General features: G+C 41.8%; 1 protein-coding gene across 3 annotated transcripts in view; it reads left to right on the forward strand.

Moving 5' to 3' along the window:
• CDK14 (cyclin dependent kinase 14) overlaps window positions 1-18,744 on the forward strand; it is a 317,114-nt gene extending 298,370 nt beyond the window's left edge. For all 3 annotated transcript variants that reach the window (XM_072154286.1, XM_072154287.1, XM_072154289.1), the window contains one exon: window positions 12,626-18,744. The gene's annotated coding sequence lies outside the window, so the exon portion shown is untranslated. The remainder of the gene's footprint in view (window positions 1-12,625) is intronic.
• Window positions 18,745-21,286: the final 2,542 nt, after the last annotated feature.

Below are 21,286 nucleotides of genomic sequence, written 5' to 3' on the forward strand. Positions count from 1 at the left end.
CCCAAGAACCCCCCACTGATCTGATAAATTGAGGGATTACAGTGTTCCCTCGAGTGCCCTGACCAATTTACATTACAGGTGATTACTTCTGGTCTTGGAGAGCGGGATATGATGGAGGGAGAGAAGCTGAGCTCTAAGACGTACATATAGAAGTCTGATTAAAAGGCAGAGGAAACGCCGACTCGGACATTTATCATGGCCTCTACAACAGAAACCAGATATAACCACAATTACTTGCAAAATGTTTATTAATTGTGATTATTTCCCCTTTCACACCACCTCCACGACAAGTGGGCTTGGAGGGGGAGTGTGAAGGGGACACGACCGGCAGCAGAGTGGACATTCTTGCCCCATGGCTGCTCACTACCTAGAGACACAACCGGTGTGTGTGGGCGGGATAATAAGGGCTATCACTGCCAATCACTTTTGTGTGTGGGCGGGGTAATGAGAACTCTCTCTGCAAATCAGTGTGTGTGGGTGGGCTAATCAGGATTCTAACTGTCAATCACTGCGTGTGGGTGGGCTAATCAAGATTCTAACTGTCAATCACTGTGTGTGGGTGGGCTAATCAGGATTCTAACTGTCAATCACTGTGTGCGGACAGGGTAATCAGGACTCTTCCTGTTTCTCCCGAAGAAAGGGGTTTTCCCACGAAGACAAGTTAGGCCCTATCCACGGATAGGGCCTAACTTGCTGGCCAGTGCTGAGACCCCCGCAGATCGCGAGAACGAGGGGTCTGACCGACCCACCGCTGCTACTCAAACTAATGGAGCAGACGGCCACGCATGACCATTCTGCTCCTTTATTCTCTATGGAGTTGACGGAAATTGCCGAGCGCTGCGCTCACCGTGCGGCCGTCTGCTCCATTACTCTCATGGGGTCAGTGGGGTCACGAGGGGTCAGTCAGACCCGTCATTTTAGCGATCAGTGGGGGTCTCAGCACTGAGACCCCCACTGATCAGCAAGTTAGGCCCTATCCCGTTGGATAGGGCCTAACTTGTCTTTTTGGGAAAACCCCTTTAAGAAGATTTGGTGTGCTTTGTACTCTGTCATATCCTGGAGGTTTGCTTTTAACTAAAGGCCTTCAGTATTTAAAAGGGTTATTTGAGATTATAAAAAATCTAGAGGTGGCTGGGGAGGGGAACTGTACAAAAATAAAACCTGCACTTATCTTTTCCGGTGCTCCTGGCTTCCCGCACCACTGTCCCTCAGTACTGTGCTCCTGTTTGTTTACGGGGGCACGGCACCTCAGCTCCGACAATTTCGGCCAGCCTGGCATGCCCACCTGTCCCCAGTCCCAGGGCTGCATCATGTGGACACCCGAAGTGCCGGAGAAGGTAAGTACAGGTTTAATTTTCTGTACAGCACCTCTCTCCCCCCACGACCTCTCAGACGCCCCCTTTAATATTGTCTTGCAGCATTGTAGATACACCAGGTCATTTGGGGCTGAAATACAGAATCTCTAGAAGTCTATGAGACCCCAAATTTCTATTGAAAAAATTATATTTTCTTACAGATCTAAAAATCACAATATAGGTTTATACCTTACTTAGACATCGGACATTTTTTATCTGTTCCTATAAATGTATATAAAATGCTCTAAATACAATATATTAAAGATAATGTATATAGATAGATTAGGGTCTCGTAATTAAAATATAATATATATATATGTTTAAAAAATTGTTAATTTTTTTGTTTTCTTATTTACCAAAATTCTTTATAATAAAATATTGAAGCCCCCCCCCCTCCCACTCCCCTCCTCCCGCTGCCCGGTGGAGGCCGGTCTCCCTTACACAGAGCTTCATATTGGAAATCTCCCCATTCTTTGTGCTGTGAGAGCTGATTCAAATGGTAATTGCAAAAGGCTTGGGAGACTTTGTTCTTTGCACAGCAAATCTCCTTAGACAATGTAAGGGGTAAGAAAGAGGTTCTGCCGGAGTGTCAAAGTAAAAAAAAGAGTTTAGAAAATAAATTACACAATTCTCTGGAGAGAGGGAAAGGACTATGAAAAAAATGTCAGCACACAGCAAATCTCCAAGGTGTTTAAATATGGATAAATGATACTGAGCTTTTTTTATAGTTCTGGAACAATCCGGGTAGAGATTTCCTTCATCTTTTATGGCATTTATTTTACTGCATTGATTTAAATCTATTGGCCCTGGGACAATTGATTCTACCAATCGCAGGCGATATTGTGCGGAAATCAAATAACTAAAATACGGTTACAATAATAAAAATATGATATTTAGAAAATACTCCATACTCTAAAGGTTTTAAGAAGAGATGAGAAATTGACTTAGACATAGTGGAATTCAATATGAATTTCTTGGAAAATTTGATTTGATCCAGTTTGTGGTAATGAAGTCCCAGGACCTGGAATTCGTTGAAGCTGTGACTGACCTCCAGCGTTGCCAATGCTCCGTTCCAAAACCAGGACCCTCTGATAATGTAACTGACCTCCTGGAGCCCTGATTGAGCCTGGGGAGACCTGGTCCTACCAATGGTGGAGAACCAGAGCTGTAGGACCTGATCTCCCCACATGATGCTGGAGATTTTGAACCTCTCGATCGTCAGCAAGGCCATTTCGGAAACAGCTCCAGGAGGATTGGGCTTCAATGGCCTCCTGATTTGGAATCAGTCACCCAAATCAACTTTAATTTAAAAAAAAATTTGGCAAATAGGGCAAATAACATTTTTGAGAAATTGAGTCATCTTTACTTTTAAGCCTGGGCTTATATGTTGGGATATTTAGAGCTCCACCTTTATCCACATCACTGTAATACATATTTTCTATGGATTTTATTACATTTGTACAACTCCTTCTGATGTTTAATCCAATCTCCACACACCAGGTCTGGACTCCACAAGGGCAGATACTTTTTCAACCTCTCGATCTTCAGCTACCGAGGCCATGCCGGAAACAGCTCCAGGAGGATTGGGCTTCAACGACCTCCTGAGTTGGACTCAGACCTGAATCAACCTTAAAGAAAACAAAAAATTGGCAATTGTAAAACTCCTTTTCCGATGTTTAATCCATACAATGGGTCAGATTTACTTACCTGGTCCATTCGCGATCCAGCGGCGCGTTCTCTGTGGTGGATTCGGGTCTGGCCGGGATTCACTAAGGTAGTTCCTCCGACGTCCGAATGAATCCGTCGCGTTTTCGTTCGGCCACGCCCCTCGATTTCCGTCGCGTGCATGCCAGCACCGATGCGGCACAATCCGATCACGTGCGCCAAAATCCCGGGGCAATTCAGGGGAAATCGCCGCAAATCGGAAATATTCGGGTGACACATCGGGAAACCGCGAATCGGATCCTTAGTAAATGACCACCAATGTCTCGTTATAAGAAGTTTCACCATAGGGAAGGTTATCAATATTAGGTTGATAGGGCTGCAAAACCTGACCCTAAAAATTGTAATGGGAGATGAACTGCAGTTGCCTCATCTGTCCACTGCGTATCACCCAGTAGTATTGGACCCCATTAATCTAATGCTAATGACCTATCTTCTGGAAATCCCTTTTAATTTTTGAACACATCATAAAATTCATCTGTATCTACCAACCTACGGGAACTATTCATCTGAAAACCCCCACACATGGATTCTCAGCTCAAGGAAACATGGATCCCTTCCCATTAACGGGTCAGAAGAACCCACAGAAAACATCAGGTTTGGCAAGTCTTATGTGTCTAGTGGTGTATGGTCATAAAAGTGTCTGACAGCAGATTATTCCCATCTTTGCCTGAAACAAAGATGGATGATATGGAGAGGTCAGTAAATGGCCTTTACTCACTATTGAGCTATAGTGTCCCTGTAGGCCATAGACCATTGTAAGTGGCTCTTATACCCCCCCCCCCCCCTGATGTCATGTAACCTTAAACTGATGCTTGTGGTGATTTGCTTCAAACAGAAGATCTAGATTAAAATATAGAAATTAAAATTCAAAATCCTCCAATGCCCAATTTTGTTTCTTCTTTAACTAAGATTTTTTTGTTTTTATGATTGTATCATAGTATATATGGCTGTAAAAATACGTAAGTCCATCAAGTCCAACCTTTTAAGAATTAAACAAATAAATGTCTCGTCTTGGATGTTCTAGCACTGACCCAAATACAATTCTAAGAAAAACGCATTGTAAAGACGATAGGGGAGAACAAGGGAAGGAAGGGGGAGGCGAAGGATATCACACCACCTGCTTAATCCCATAATAGGGGAAGGGGTTTTAGGAAGTGGCCCTGCTAGGCCTGCCAGAAGGGCACCTCGATAAGCCCCACTAGGTCTACAACATTATTAGACCCGATAATGGCTTCTTATTGGAACAAAGGAGATGGTGTTATTCCTTATAGGGCACTTATGGGATAAGAGGCGAATAAAATGTGTGTCTTTGCTGTATGATTTTTAGGGTTTTGTCAAATGTATCCTATTTATTGACCAGATGTATTGAAAACTTTGTTGCTTGTTTACTCAAGGGATACGTTCTAGTCTTTGGTATGGGACCTATCTACTTCTGTGTGTATTATAACTTCACCGAAACCTACGGTGATACTTGGTTGTATCTATCATGATACAAAATCAATCAATGGCTCATCAATGTGTGTTTCATCCAGATTATGGGGTAGGAAGGGTTCATGCCTTGTGCTCGAAAGCTGTGGACCCATTATTAGTGATGAGCGGACCAGAACCACAAGCCCCGATCATGGGTGTTCGGATTCAGGTCTGGGTCCAGAATCCCACCATTTAATATCATTTATTCGTACAAGATGAGATCTATACAGGTGGGACATGACTGGTACCAATCACTATAATAGCTCGACCTCTAGTACAAGGTTTAAATTAAACATAAAAACCGGAACAAAATAAAACACACTGGGGCACATTTACTAATACCAGTGCACTGTGTACTATGTGCAGTTACCTGTGTATAGTGCAGGGGGCACCAGATTCAGGATTTCTGGTGCATGTTCTGCATGAATCTGGCGCCCCCCTGCACTGCTCCAACAGAGGGCACCACTTTGGAGAAGTGCACGACTGAGCACCGGAGCGCCCCCTTCAGTGCAGAAGTTTGTGTTGCATGAAGACCAGTGCAGCCTCGACACAAAACGGTCACGTGCGACACAGATGTGGCGCGGACACTTCTTAAATACCCGTGCAAGGAGTTTGCACTAGAAAGAATGTGCAAAGTCCGACAGAAAACTGTCACACGGATCTTAGTAAATGTGTACATTGGAAAAATTGAAAATAAGACAATTTTCATTGGCCATGTAAAGAAAAAATATATGGGCTTATTCACATGACTGTCAAGGGACGTATGTACAGCCGCAAGCTTGCGTCCCATACATACATCCCTCATAGACGGCTATGGCATGCAGGCCTTGGTACGGTGAGCGCTTGTTCCGAGCCTGCTCTATCTTTGGCCGTATTTGCGGCCGTGTGGCTTCTATTTTCTATCGAGAGGGGCAGGAGCGAGCGGCACTCACCCCCTCCTCCACTCCCGTGCACTGACATTGCTACGGCACAGCGGGCACATGTTCATGTGAAATAAGCCTAACATTTATTCAAACAAGAAATTATACAAAACTAATATTAATAGAAATCATAACATAATAACACAGTGGTTCTCAACCTTTGTAATGCTGTGACCCCGCAATACAGTTACTCATGTTGTGGTGACCCCAAACCATGCGATTTACAGTAAAAACACAATAAAATTGTGGCTCCAAAGGCTTTAGGCGACCCCTGTGTTTTGGTCGTTCCACCCCTGCTGGGGTCACGAAACACAGGTTGAGAACCACTGTAATAACACCTAAAAACTAAATAAAAATTCTAATACTTAGTATTAATTAATAATTACACAGAAATAGAGAAAATAATTTCACTATGACCCAATATTTCCCAATATTCTTCTAATTAGTATTATTATTATAAAATCATTTTAAAACACATTTTGGTTTCCTAATTTTTTTGCAATTTATCAATGGAAAAGTCCATTTATATCTTAAGTAAAAATAGTGAAAATATGAAATTTATCCAATGAATTACAAAAGATAATATAAATCAAGTAAAGTAATAGTCATTATCAAGATATAGGTATATGGTGTTTATAGGTTCAAAAAATTGTGGATAAACTATTCAATTTATCCAATAAATAGTCAAAATAATAATAATAACATAAATTAAATAAAATCTTTCAAATCTATTAGTATTATTATTATGGTAATAGTTTTATTAAGTAAAAGAAAATGTAAAAAAAAATGTGGTATCTTGTAAAATATTTACTTTTCATTATTTTTTGTTCCGTGAGAAAATACTAGTCTCGGGGGCCGTCCCTGGATTCTTGCGGTTTCTATATGTATTTGTGCATTTCCCAGTATGTCATTGTGCGGGTCTAGGCCTTATTGTTCTTAGTGGAGCTGCTTTGCTTATGTCTAAATTCAGTAAGGCAGAAAGCGCAGCTGCACAGATAATACATTCTCCCCAAGGGCTTTGGCTGAGCAAATTAGGTGTCAATGGGGTGCCTGTGCAGGCAGTACTTCCTCTAATTAGTCTCCGGAGCCTAGTCGGTGGCAGGTAGAAGATGATCTAATCAGTTACTCTGTGTCTGATGCTTGCAATGTGTAGAAATCCTGGCAGGCAAGGTCTGCTCCCACAGGTCATTCACCTGCACAGCAAGGCTCCTTGTTTTCCCTTTTCATCTCTTTTTTTTTTTCTTCCTATAGCATGATGCTGTTTTGGAATCGTGAATCGCCCCAAAATGTCTGCTTTGTCCTGTAGAAGCCATCAGGCTTTTCATTTCGCTTCTTTATATTAACTCTGGGCTGAGGCTCCATGTAAAGTGTCTATATGCCAATCATACAGTACATAGAGATATGTAAGGGGACGGCGTTCCCTTGTGCCGCATGTAAAATAACGTGTCCCCTATTATTAGCGCCTTCCGAGGAACTTCTAGGTGACACGAAAGCACAAGTACTACTCGTGGAGCTCTAATTGTCCTATTAATTTAGAGTAGGGTTCTATCTTGCCCTTTAAAGGAAATCTACCACCAGGATGAAGGATTGTAAACCAAGCACACTGACCTACTGGTGTGTGCCCCCTCTGACGGGATCCGCTTTTCTTTTAGCTTCTTTTTCATTGGTTTTTACAAAAAAATGTTTTTAAAAGTATGCAAATGAGCCTCAGGTTTCCATTTGCATCATTTTTAAAGCCTTTAATTCTTAACAACAAGAGTATAAGAAGCTTAAAGAAAAGTGGATCCTGCAAGAGGGGACACACACCAGTAGGTAAGTGTGCTTGGTTTACAATCCTTCATCCTGGTGGTAGGACACACCTTTAAGGCGCCCATACACCGTCAGCAACTGGTGCTCGATATATCACTCCGCCTACATATCACTTAGTGTCCTCCTCAAGGAAAAGGGAGTCAAATTTTGACAAACTCCTTCCAACAAAGTGGATCCTACCAGAAGGGACACACACCTGCATGTAAGTGTGCTTGGTTTGCAATCCTTCATCCTGGTGGTGGATGTCCTTTAAGGTGCCCATACACCTTCAACAACTGGTGTTCGATATATCACTCAGCCTACAGATCACTAAGTGTCTTCCTCAGGGAAAAGGGAGCAAAATTCCACTAAACTCCTTTGGTGGTGGCTTTTCTCCTCAACATGGACAATCCTCCTTCCCTTTCATCTGTTGTTGGAGAGTAAAGAACCTCCCACCTAAAATACAAGATTTTTGACCAGTTGTTGGGTTTCTTGTCTATATGATGTCCTCCTATGCGGCTCCTATGTGACAAGGAAGGTTAAGCCTCCTGTATATCACTTGAGCGTGAAGAGCCCCTTCCCTACCCTTACCCATTTACTAGCAATGAGAAGGGTTCTGACCTGAGATTTTTGGCTCAGAATCTTCAACGTTTTCCAGGACTTAAAGGTTTAGGATAGAGATTTAAAAGGTTTGATGTGGTTTTGGATAAGGTTTTCCAGTTGGCCATTGGAAATGAAACAGAATCGGGATAGAATGAAAGCACAATTACTACTCATGGAGCTCTTATTGTCCTACCAGGGTTCTATCTTGCCCTTTAAGGCCCCCATACTCCCTCAAAAACTGGTGCTCAATACATCACTCCGCCTACATATCACTTAGTAAGAGTCTTCCTTGGTGGTGGCTTATTTCCTCAACGTGGACAGTTCTCCTTTCCTTTCATCTGTCGTTGGAGAATCTTCCACTTTCTGCAAGACCAAAAGTATTTTTGATGTGGCTTTGGATAAGGTTTTCTATCCACCTATGGAATCCACAAAGAATCTCAGCCAATATAACCTTTTGTAATTTTTGACAACCACTTTTTGAAAAATCCTTACCGGTTTAAACAGATTTTCGGTTATCCGGTAAAGTCATCGTGAGATTTCTTATCTGAACTTTCCACAAATATTTTGGTGATGGCAACCCTTCAAAATAAAATAAAACATGCCAGAACATATTGTAAAAAAGCTTTCTTGGGTGTTCGAAACCAGCACATGGTCTCTCCAATAACTTATCTCATGTCTTAAAGGGGTTTTCTAGGACTGGGGCAGGCATAAGAAAACACAAACCTTACTTACCCTTTTCTGGCTCATGGTATCATTTCTGCCGTCTGTTCACTAACACTCTTGCAAAAATAAGAGGTGTAGGTGTTCATGTGGCCCCCAGTGATGTCAGCCAATCCAAGATCGCAGGGGCAAACAAAAGACACTGATTGGCTGCTTTGGATCTCATGAACTCTGGCACTTCTAGAACTCTGTGTAGAGAGCAGAAGTCATTGTGGAACCAGAAGTCAGAGTAGGGCAGGTAGACTTTACTTTTTTTTTGGTTACATCTGACCTGGTTCCCATGGAGTTTCCCAAAATGACTTAAAGGGGTATTCACGTCTGGGCATTCACATTCAGTTTCACTAATCTTCCATATATAAACATTTCTTCAATGGGATGTTATTAAAAAAAATGTTCCTGTGTGAAGATAATTTCCCATAAACATAGCCATGTTGTCCCTTAGAAACGAGAGAGCTTCCTCGGTTACGACCACCTTACACTCTGGTAGTAGTGGCCAGACATGCACTATAGAGTCCTGCCGGACCACCAGGATTCAGCGTTCATTACCACAAGACGGCCCGCAGTAACTCCCGGACATTTCATATACAAAACCTTTTTGTTTATTTGTGCAATCTCTCAGGCAGAGGTGGTCGTATCCAATGACACAGTCTTGTTTCTAAGGGACCATATCACTACATGTATGAGAAATTATCTTCACACAGGAGCATATTTTTTAATAACATCCAATTGAAGAAATGTTTATATATGGCAGATTTATCAAACTGAATGTGAATGCCCAGACGAGAGAATACCCCTTTAAATACATAGGTTCAAAAAAAACTTCTCCATAAGGATTAACCAAAGATGAGAAAGGTAAAGAACATTCCAGAGAACCAGTGTGATATAAAAGCATCTGGGCACTTTTAGTGCTTAATCGGTGCTGGATCTGTTGGGTTGGGTTCTTGTGATGTCAGGTTGCCTAGCCATATAAGCAGCAACGGGATTTGTCCTACGGAGAGTATTCGAAATCAGCAGTCAGCAGCTTCTTCATAGATGGACATGTTGAAGGCTTAACTGACATCTACGGCAAAAAAGTCTTCCATGGTTCTCGATCTTATTTAGATAAATCATGTTCAGCTCTACGAGAATTTACTTTCAAAAAGTGCTGAAAATTCACTTATCACCTGAAATGTGAAGTTTTGCAAAGTATAAAAATTGCCGATCCTGGTTCTTCAGACTATAATGGAAAGTCTGCACTTAATGGTGTGACTGTGTGATGGTCTTCAGCTGTGTGAGGACATGATCTTCCTAAAATATCTATATACTCCTGCACCAAAGCCATCAAAGAAGCCTTCAATAAACCCTCTACAGCAATGGTTCCCAACCTTGTGTAGCTCACCAGACACTTTCAAGTATGAGAAGGCTGTACCGAGCCACTAGAAAAATTAACCCTTTCCCTTGTCACTTCACTTAGTGGCACAGTCTCTAACAGAAGCTTGTTAATCTTCTAGAGTGCTGCTGGAATATATGTACACCAGCTTCCTGAAGTGTTCATAATGTGATCTTCTACAAAGTCTTGGGAAGACGCTGCAGGACACCTGCTGAGATCCTATAGCAGTGATGGCGAACCTATGGCACGGGTGCCAGAGGTGCCACTTGGAGTCCTTTCTGTGGGCACCCAGGCTGACTCCCCAGGGCTGGACCAGGAAGGACTTGAATCTTCCAGCAGACCCAGACAACTTGAGATGCTGCTCCCAATGCTCTTTTAAGGTGATGCATCCTTGACTGATTGGAACTGCAGGAAGAGTGAGAAGGTGTAAACAGGGCCCCCTTGCTGGCCCCATGATTCTTCCTGTATAGAGAGACCCTGGAGAGAAGCTACAATGATGTCTGAATCTGCCCTCCTGCTTTCAGCTGTTTTAGTGTCCTGAGGGGGGGGGGGGCAAACGATTGAATGTTGTGGAAGAAAAGGGAGCAATAAGTTACTGTATAAATTGTCATGTTGGCACTTGATGATAAATAAGTGGGTGTTGGTTGTAGTTTGGGCACCCGGTCTCTAAAAGGTTTGCCATCACTGTCCTATAGGGTCCACAGATGATAGGGTGTTCTTCACTACACCACGAAACTGGTGTTGGTTCCTGAAGGTGTCGTAAATCCACGTTGCCTTTGAATGGGTATTTAGATATTAGGCTAGGGTGGAAGATCTTTATCCTTTATCCTAAGTGAAGGAAAGCCTAGCTACATCTCTGACATAAAATGAAGAATTTTAGACGTCTCAAGAATACGACCCCTGAGGGGGATTTACCGATCGGTTAATATTCTAGGTATGGGATACTCTTCCAAATTGACTTCTGTTCAACATCTGTTTGATTCCGTCGGCAGCTCAGGGACTTGGAGCGGGGCCAGTGTAAAGTCGCATTTGTATGAATGAATGTATCTTCTATCCTCTTGTGTCTCTCTGACGTCCAAAAATATACTTGGCCGCATGAACAGTTCCACCTTACAGTTATGGGGGGGGGGAAACTGTCTCTGCTGGTACAAACCCAAAGCTTCTCCAGAAGTGACATAATTTATTGGGCCATCTGCTTTTTTTAAAACAAAAAAGTAGTTATGAGTGATTTTGTAAAATTTTTCCTCAACTTTGCGCTGTGATTTGTAGCAAAGAGTTATTAATGTGACTTCCTCAGAACCATTGTAACGTCAGCCCTTACAGTACTTGTTGCTGTGTTCTTCTGCTACAGAAATGGTAAGGGGTATGGAGATTTCAGGAAAGATTAAAAGAATTAGGTTTATTTAGTCTTGAAAAATTATGGGGGAAGGTTGTTTCAGGCTGAAGCAAACCAAAAGACAAGGGGGCACTGTCTCTGTCTGGAGAAAACAAGGTTTAATCACCAGAGGAGACAATGTTTCTTTACTGTAAGATCTGTGAATCTGTAGTATAGCTGAACTCAGGAGCAGAGCACAGCAGGGAGAGAGCTCAGGAGCAGAGCACAGCAGGGAGAGAGCTCAGGAGCAGAGCACAGCAGGGAGAGAGCTCAGGAGCAGAGCACAGCAGGGAGAGAGCTCAGGAGCAGAGCACAGCAGGGAGAGAGCTCAGGAGCAGAGCACAGCAGGGAGAGAGCTCAGGAGCAGAGCACAGCAGAGAGCTTTGAGAAGGTTCAAAATAACTTTGAGGGTTATGTTATGCTATAGCATTGTTTCCCTTACATCCCTGCCCTTTCCTTCCTAGGTTGAACTTGAGGGACATATGTCTTTTTTAACCATATTAACTATGTATTTGTATAACTTTTTGATATGTATGAATCTATTGACAAAGGGGTCTGAATGGACATTGTAAACACCACCACAATGAGGTGATTTTTTAAAAAAAATGTTATTCTGTGTCTGGCGCCTAGGATGGGGTAGGATTGGGAACTGACCCCATTCTCTGAATTTTTTTAAAAACTTCACAAAACAAAATTTAAGAAAGGGGTCCAGTTCAGTCCTTGGCACGTGGCAGAATGTTTGCTTATTTCTGTATTTTAAACACATTACTGTGAGATGGGGCAAGAGCGATCACAGGCTGATATGAGTGCCGTTTGACTTCTCATAAAGTCTGGAGTCGGGAAGTAAAGGTTCTTCTTACAAAGGAAACTTATCGCAATTGATGCTCCACTAGGGTATTCTGAGAAATTTGCAAAGTTTTCCAGATTTGGGATATGGAAAACCACGCCTCTTTTAACTACTTGTAAAGCAGCTCCCTTGACATCAAGCATGACTTTCAGGAAGCCTAATGAAATGATGCGGGGATTAAAACCAAACCAGTATATCTCTTCCAGAAGGAAGCGACTCTCAACTGTAGACGGCGCTGTTTCGACCTGGTTGGGTCTCCTCAGTACCGGGTAGGGAACTGGTTTGGCTGGGTGACAGGCTTTTGACTGGGGTGGAATCGGGTGTCAAAGCTCCTTTTTGGTGGGGATTCCAATCTTCCAATTAGAATTGTTTGTAAAAAATGTCATTCTTTACAATTTCTGCCATTGGTCATACTTTTTTCATGTTAAGTTCTTCTTCTTTCTTCTTCTCCAGGGTAAGACGTCAATCATTACTAGAGGAAAATCATGGAACGTGGAGACAGTTGCCTTACGGAGAGAACTTTTTGGTGGTTGATCATCGACTGAAGACGACGTTCCACCCACTTCTTTGCTTCGAGCCTTGCACGCAGTTTGCTACCTTGTGATTTATATGAAGATTAATTCGTAATCTCTACACGCCATGGTTTTTAGGTTCTTTCCTTGAGTTCTTTTCAGACGACACATCTCTGTATGCTCATGTCTCTCAGCCCTCCTAGTTTTTGTTCTTCGAAAGGCTTTGAGCCCAACGAATCGACCATGAATCGGTTTGCAAGACTTTTCTTAGGGAAAGCAGGAGAAAAAAAAAATCTCATTTGCAATAAATGTTAGAAGCCAATTCATACTGGAAAATCTGGTGCGAGGACTCTATTACCATTGGGCGTCGCGGCCTGTTCTTATGATTAGCAATATTTTGTTAATAAATAATGTATTCATGGTTATCAGAATAAAGCATATATAGAATCTGAGATATTGGGAGTGCGGGGGTTGGGTTCCATTTTTCTTTCAGCCTTAAAGTTATAGTCACGTGAATGGAAAATGATGTATTTTGTGTCCCATTTTTTCCTGGTAATTTACTTACATATTACATATAAAGGGAACCTGTCACATTGCACGGGCAGTACTTTTTGAGGACATCCTAGTATAGAGAAGATTGATATAAAGTTTATGTGAAAAAGATCCAGTATGATTTTTTCTGTGGGCGGTTCTATGCAGCTATCGCTTTATGTACACGTGTTTATCCATTTTTTCACCTGCAGATAGGACACTATGTACAATCTGCTCAGCTCCTCCTTCTCTATAACATGCTGCCTGCAGATAGGACGCTATGTACAATCTGCTCAGCTCCTCCTGCTCTATAATATGCTGCCTGCAGATAGGACACTATTTACAATCTGCTCAGCTCCTGCTGCTCTATAACATGCTGCCTCCAGATTGTACATAGTGTCCTATATGCTCAGCTCCTCCTGCTCTATAACATGCTGCCTGCAGATAGGACACTATGTACAATCTGCTCAGCTCCTCCTGCTCTATAACATGCTGCCTGCAGATAGGACACTATGTACAATCTGCTCAGCTCCTCCTGCTTTATAACATGCTCCCAGCAGATAAGACATACGTACAATCTGCTCAGCTCCTCCTGCTTTATAACATGCTCCCAGCAGATGAGACATACGTACAATCTGCTCAGCTCCTCCTGCTCTATAACATGCTACTTGCAGATAGGACACTATGTACAATCTGATGAGCTCCTCCTGCTCTATAACATGCTGCCTGCAGATAGGACACTATGTACAATCTTCTCAGCTCATCCTGCTCTATAACACACCACCTGTAGATTTGGTCTATGTTCAACGTGACAGGTTCCCATTAAAGAGACTGCCCAAAGGCATAAATATAAAATAAATCTCTATAAGGGAATGATTCTCTGCCCCATTGAAAGACTAGAAATGTTTAATTTAAATTATTTTACCCACTCCTTACCCTGCATCTTTCAGTACAGACACTAGACAAAGGAGCTCTGCCTGTCTGCCTCACAGCAGGAAATCCCAGCAGGCCATAATCACCAATTACAAGCTGAGCTACATGCAGCCAATCAGCTGCCTGCTCTGCAACCCCCGTTATTCCTGGTGATCATCTGTAACTTAGGGAAAACCCTCCAGCAACTAAACAATTTACTGGCAGCACCACCATAGGGGGAATAAGGAATTACACAGTGTCTCTTGTCTATGACCCACAGATGGAAGGTTCTGAATCCTCAATTTTCAGGCTTTATTCACAGAACCTGGTGTCATAAAGGGGTGATTCCGGAGATCTGTGAAAAAATACTTGTTTTCAGTGATTAGGGATTTGGACCCAATGGGACCACAAAATGTCTAATTATCGACCATGAGCTCAGCCTCACCATGCAATCCATGGTCACCCATTTTCTGAACAGTACTGTGTAATACTTCATTTCTCCTGCAGTGGTCGCTAGAGGCTGATATAAAATCTTTGATAAACATAAAATATTCCCTAAGAAGGCTTTTAGCAAAAATATTAGTAATATTCATGTAGCTTCACTTCAATCATAACCTACATCCCAGATCCACAGTCTCCATAAAATTACAGTCTCCATTATAAATTACTCTGTATAAAAAATGTACTAATTTCATGAAACCCCATTGGTCTGTTCCCGATTCTGCCTCCGTCGCTCTGCATGTCCACTTCCAGCAATGACATCCTAACCTCGAGGCTTCTTATCACTGCAGCCAATCACTGACTGTAATGGGTTGCTGTTACAATCAGTGATTGGCTGTAGCAATGACACGCCCCTGTATGGGGGCGGGGTCAGGCAGCATCTGAGGGATCCATTCAGTAAGTATAACTTTTCTATGTTTATAGAAGGGGTTGAGCACTTTCACTTTTTTCATGGAGACCCTGTTTTACACCCCCAATGTCCATTCTTAGCCTTCTTAAAGGGTTTGTACCAAGTATCATTGTTATCCCCTATCCACAGGGTAAAGGATGACAATCAGATTGGTGGGGGTCTATTCTCTGTGACCCCATTGATCCTGTGAGTGGGGTTGCCCTACCTATTTATTTTTGGAGCAGCAGGTCAAGCACGGGCTCTAGCACTCCAATCTATGTATATGGGAATTGTTCATAGATCTCTGGTTTTACTGTTCATATCCCATTTTTCGAGACTGTTATAAGGAGCCATTAGCTATTACAGCAATGTGTGAGAAAAAGCCATAATTGGATTTATAATTTGGATTTTGTCAAATGTAAAGAAGGATCATCAAACGACATCATCATCGGCGTCCGTCCATCCCATTACTTGCCTTTTCTTAGACTTCAGGAGTGGAGGTTCCATTGTCTCTTACATCTATGGATGTGGCCAGTGTTTGCCTCCTTTCTGTGCTAGTTAATATAGCAGTAGGTGCGGATAGTGTTGGACTGGCCCACCAGAGTACCAGGGGATCCTCCTATGGGTCCAGGCTCTAACCTACTACTGGAGCCCGGAGATACAGATAATTTGGCGGCTAGTAGGGTCTTTTTCCTAGGGGATGATGAATTCCCCAGAAGAATTTTATCTGGTGGGCCCAAGGAACCCCAGTCTGACACTGATCGTGGAGAGGTTGAGTGGGTCAACAGGTTCTCATTGACTTTTGGTAATTTAGAAGCCATTTACTTCGGGATCTAGTTTGCAACGGTCTAAACCCATTTGCATATATTTAGACTGGCCTATAGAAATGAAACACTTGTTCTCTTTGCTGGTGACTTACTTTAATCAATGTCATCCTGCATGTGAGAAGATACTTTCGAGGGCCATAGGCCAAAGCCTCCAACCAATGGTTAGTGGAGCAGAGAGGTCCAGGTATTGGGTAATTTTCCCTTATCCCTTATGGGCTGCCTAAAGATTTCTCTAATTTGATTCTAAAGAACCGCTTTGTAGATGCTTTATTAAAGGAATCTCTCCCTGAGCTAAAGGGATTTGGGTACCAAAGAGTCTACTGAAAAAAGGGCTACAAAGAAACTTCAGGTTTCTTAAACTTGTTTCACTAGATAAACCCATTTACCAGGACAAGCCCCAAACCACTGCATCATCATTTGATTACCCATAAACCCTCCCATAGTGCTTATTTAAGGGTCACTGTCATTTCTTTTGACATGCCAGCCGAAGCTTGAGGGGATGGCAGGAACCGCCACCATTGCGCTGAGGGGTTAAGATTATATGGGAAGTTAATGATGCCCCAAACTCTTCTACGTAGCTCTAATTGAAACTTGCACTATCCCAACAATTTTACCACCCAAAGGGTTGGCCATGTTGTTGGTAGATACAGAAAAAGATTAATATACAGTGACCCTTTAGATGATAACTTTTCTGCAACCCTGACTCCTAAGAATCGGAAAGAGTCCTCCATCCTTTGAGTCACCTCTGTACATCAGAGGGAAATTTACTAAGTATGATTGCACCCACTGTTTCAACCTAGGTAGGGTTTGGACAGAGCCTGTCCTTTCAACCGGTTCCCTTCTCATAGTTCGTTTTTAAGAACTTAAGGTGAAACGTATGCAATAATACTACAAGTAGTAGCGGCAATAGTTACCATTTGTGATCAAGGCTAAGACCCCTTCAACTTTGTATATATCTAAAGATGAGCAAATCAATTCATTGAGAAAGAAATTCAGGCACCGAATCAAAACCAAATGCTACTTTGCTTTCGACCAATCTTTCAAAATGGCGGCTAGATGCTCCTATTGCTCTTCATAGAGCTTACCTGAACGAGGGAAAGTGAAAAAATGTTGAAAAAATTCACGCAAAGAGCGTAATATGTTATGAAAACAATGAGTGTTGTATAGGACGACAGGGGGTTATAAACCATTATCCAAGCATATGCTATAACAACATTAGTTTTAGACCGAAAACATTCAGATTCGAACCAAAAAATTCCACAATATGAAGCAATCCTTTGACTTGATCGTCTCTCTATACATCCCATATCAATAGGACATTGGCAACAAGGAAGAAGTCATTACTTCATCACTGTGATACCATTAGTGTAGCCTGACCTCATACATTAAGATATATATTCATATTTAATTAGTTTAACTTAAAAATTGATAAGATCTGGTTGATTTGCCAATTTTTTAAATGTAGTCAAACTATTGTGCTACTTTTGTATTTTCTGGCGAACCAGTGGAATGATTTTTCACATATCTGAACCTGAAACGATTTTCTATCGCTAGTTGTGAGGGTTATAACTTAAAAAAACAGAACTGATGGAATTATTTTTACTCGTTGTCATAACGATATGCACATTTTTTAGTTGTGTCATAGTCATTAATGAATTATTTTTACTGAAATAGAACATATGGTTAGAAAGAAAATTAGGGACAGTAGTGGGTACTTAATGAAGCCCCTATGATACTTACCGTATATGCTTCTATTCTAGACTGGCTACACTGGCTAAGGGTCAGAATAGTCCAAGAACTGATGCACTTATGAGATTGCATCTTAGCATTTGCAATCACACACGGGGCGAACATGACCTTTCATAGTTTTTTGTAAAATGCACTTTTTTTTAATATACAAAAACAATGCACACTTCTCGAAATAGGGCCGGTGCTGCTGTTTCTCAATAATCAGGCTGCATGGTTGCTATGGGGGACAGTGGACTTGGCCTATTTCATATTACACTTGTCTCTTGTTTCTTTACTCCAGCGATTCTCAAACTGAAGACCTGGCACCCGTATAACCCAGGGGATGAGACCTTTGTGTTTTCAAATTCTGTTAAAATACCAAAAAAAAGGGAGTATGGATTTCCGAGAAGCCAAAGATTGTCTACCCCCATTTTAGCATGTACACATTGACATTGTGTTTTCAATAAGTTGGATGGAAGTAGATGGTCCGGGGCTATCCAATGTGTCGTCATCCAATAGTAAGAGGTTAACTTTGGTGCCCTCCATCTTGGTTACAGTCAGGATGACTGTCCACATGATCATTATTTTATCCCACATATCTTTAGTTCTGCTGATGGAATTTGTGTCTTTGGAATTTAGGTTCAGTGGCCCTTTAAATGGCAGCCATGTTGTTTCTCGATTAAAAGTTTAGGCTCCCTGAGGCCCTGTGACATAACTTATCGGACCTTTACCTCAGGTAGATTAGGGTGGATCCTAAGGCCATCTGGAAATCTATGTTAATTAACATAGAACATGTCAAGCCAAGGGCTGGGTTGACAGGGAGCCTACTTGGACCTTAACACTACCAAAAGTTTTTGAAGGTGTATTTTTATAGTTATCTTTTATGGTATATTTACAGGGTGTCTCAATGATTCATAATCTATCCCCATGGATTCTGGATTTGCCTGAAAATTTGTAAGATGGGGAATCTCCCTTTACTAATTCGATTCAAAATGGCTACCTCCAATGGGTGCATGCAAGGCCGCAGAAAAGTTTGAGAATTGCTGGCTTAGTGCATTATACTAGTAGACGGACTTTATCTTCATGGTCTTGTAGGTAGCGGTGTATATTGATGCTTTACTTGTTACTATGTGTATTTTGTGCATATAAATAAAGATGTATTTGTGCCTCACATGTTAACGTTGTCGTCTTTAATAAAGCGAAGTGCAATGTTGTCTTCTGTATTCCATTATTCTCTATGACCCCACAGATAGAGCTGAAGAAACAACTCTGAACCTACGGAGAACCTGTCATTTAAATGAACCCACCCAAAATAAATACTTTATTAAAAACTATGATTAAAAACATTGCCCTTATCCCTAAATGGTTCCTTTTTACGGCTAAAATGATATAAAAAAAATTAGTTTGTAAACTTTTATATGCAGTTTACCTTAGGTGAGTTCAATGATATTAATGGGGTCTTGCGTATTAAGTTTTAGTTGCATTGCCCCGCCTCCTTGGTTCTGATTGACAGGTCTCACTGCTAGGACATGCTGCCAATATTCAACTACAGACATATACAGCTCTGTTTACTTATCATTAGAGGTAGGTAGAAAATGATGTGTCAAATATTTTAAACAGTGCCTTGCGGACATGTGCCATTAGATTTACTGATGGTAGATGTCCCAAACTTACTGGCTCGTCCCGTCTGTCGGGATGATCCAAGTGCATCTCTGCTTTGCCTCCTGCTGAATATAGGCACACCCCCTCCGTATTCATGGCACCTGCTCCACCCACTGATGTTGACGTCAGCGGATCAGTGGGTGGGACCACACACCCTGAACATGGAGGGGGAGTGCATATATAAGCAGGAGGCAGGAGCTAAGAGGCACCTCCGTCTCTTTGAATATCTTTATAAAGTCTTTTTTAGAACAATACCAATGTCCCAGGACTTTATGAAATCGAGATCAACCCCTGACAGACAGGAATCAAGTAAGTTTGGGACATCTACCATCAGTAAATCTGATAGTACATGTCCTTTAAGACAGAGTTCTGTTGCATCACTGGGAACATCATATCATGTGACCAGGATAATTTCATCTAAGGTCCTTTACCCAGTAACATTTGTTTTACCCAATAACATTAACATCTACCTCATGTATGTATCTGATCACATGAAATCACAGCATGCCATCATGGACTTCTACTGCTCCCCATTCTCCATGGAGGCATGCTGTGATTTCATGTGATCAGATACATACATGGGGTACACTGTGAAAATGTTACAAGGTAAAGGATCTTAGATAACATCACGGATGACATGAAGTGCTGCTTTCTTTAGCCTTCCATCCTTATTAAGCAGTTTCTGTAAATCAGATCCCTCTCTCCTGTATACACTGAAATCTAGTCATAACTTCTAAAAGCATCTAATGGCTTAATAAAGTGAAAAACCCTAGATAGTACAATCTCTTCAGAGCGATCACCAAGGTAGATAATCTCTAGGTTGGGAAAAGAGTTAATCATTATCCTCCTTATCTGTCTGAAGTGGACAGACCTCAGAAGGCTTTCAGGTACACCGCTCACTACAGGAGAAAGAGCAGAAAAATACACAGAAAAACTGCTTTAATGAAGTATAATAAATAGTTTATAGCAATTATTATTTTATTTAATAATAGTAAAGGTTTAGTTACTTAAACTTTTATGGTTTACTGTAGCTTTTTTAAAGGCATCGAGTTGATTATTGTCGTTTAGGCTGTATTTTACCTTATAACTAGTCTACTTTTTTTTAACTTGGTCAATTTGAACACATTTGTAAAAATTCTGATCGTATGTCATTCTGGACCGATGCATATGTATGAGGCGTCTATGGGTACAATACCGCGGTAGGACATGGTGGCGATCGCTCTCTCCTTCGTGTTTCTTCTGCTCAGGTTGTCTTCAGACTTTCTATATTAAGGTGCAATCTATATGTTAAAAGCTCGAGAATATGGAAGAGGTAATTATCTTGTGAGTGGTGACCCAGAAAGCGCTCCCCAGGCCCGCTCACACGGCTCGCCTTGGTTCTTTATAATGATGTGAAATTGTCTCAAGTGGAGTTTTAACACGCGGCGCGATGGATTGAAGTCGGCCGAGACAATTACACAAAGTTAACTTTGACAGAACAGCTGGTGGTCGGGGTTGAATGAATAGGGAAAGTTTCTTCTACCTTCTGGTGTCGCACCATCTCCACCGGCCTTGACCTGCCGCCGGCTGCTAACGGAGCCTGATTTAAAGGGAATGGATATTCCGGCCAAATTGTCTTATTTAATGTGACCGAGTGAGAGGCAACAGCGGGAAAACCTGGCTGAGACAGATGTCGCATCGCCGGATCCAAGCTCTTCACTTGAAGTTCCTTCCCTGCAGGTTCCGTCTTCTTCTCTAAAGCCTCTTAGTCAATCATTAAAGGCTATGGCCAAATAAACAGGATGGGGGGGGGGATTACAAAAAGTTACAAGCAATTCTGGGATTGGATAGAGTTTTCCTGAGTCTCAAGTACATATATACGTTTTTGTTGGTCAAGTGCCGGGAATTACGACCAACTCAAGACTTGTACGTCTGATTTTATATATTCCCACTGCTAAACGATGTACAAATAATAATTCCTACTACTATATGAAGGATACAGCACTGCTCATCACACTGCTCCCAATCATAAGGATTTTACTACATCCATAATCCTGCCATATATCACCAGCAA

This window comes from Engystomops pustulosus, chromosome 5 (assembly GCF_040894005.1).
Source record: "Engystomops pustulosus chromosome 5, aEngPut4.maternal, whole genome shotgun sequence".
Taxonomy (NCBI): domain Eukaryota; kingdom Metazoa; phylum Chordata; class Amphibia; order Anura; family Leptodactylidae; genus Engystomops; species Engystomops pustulosus.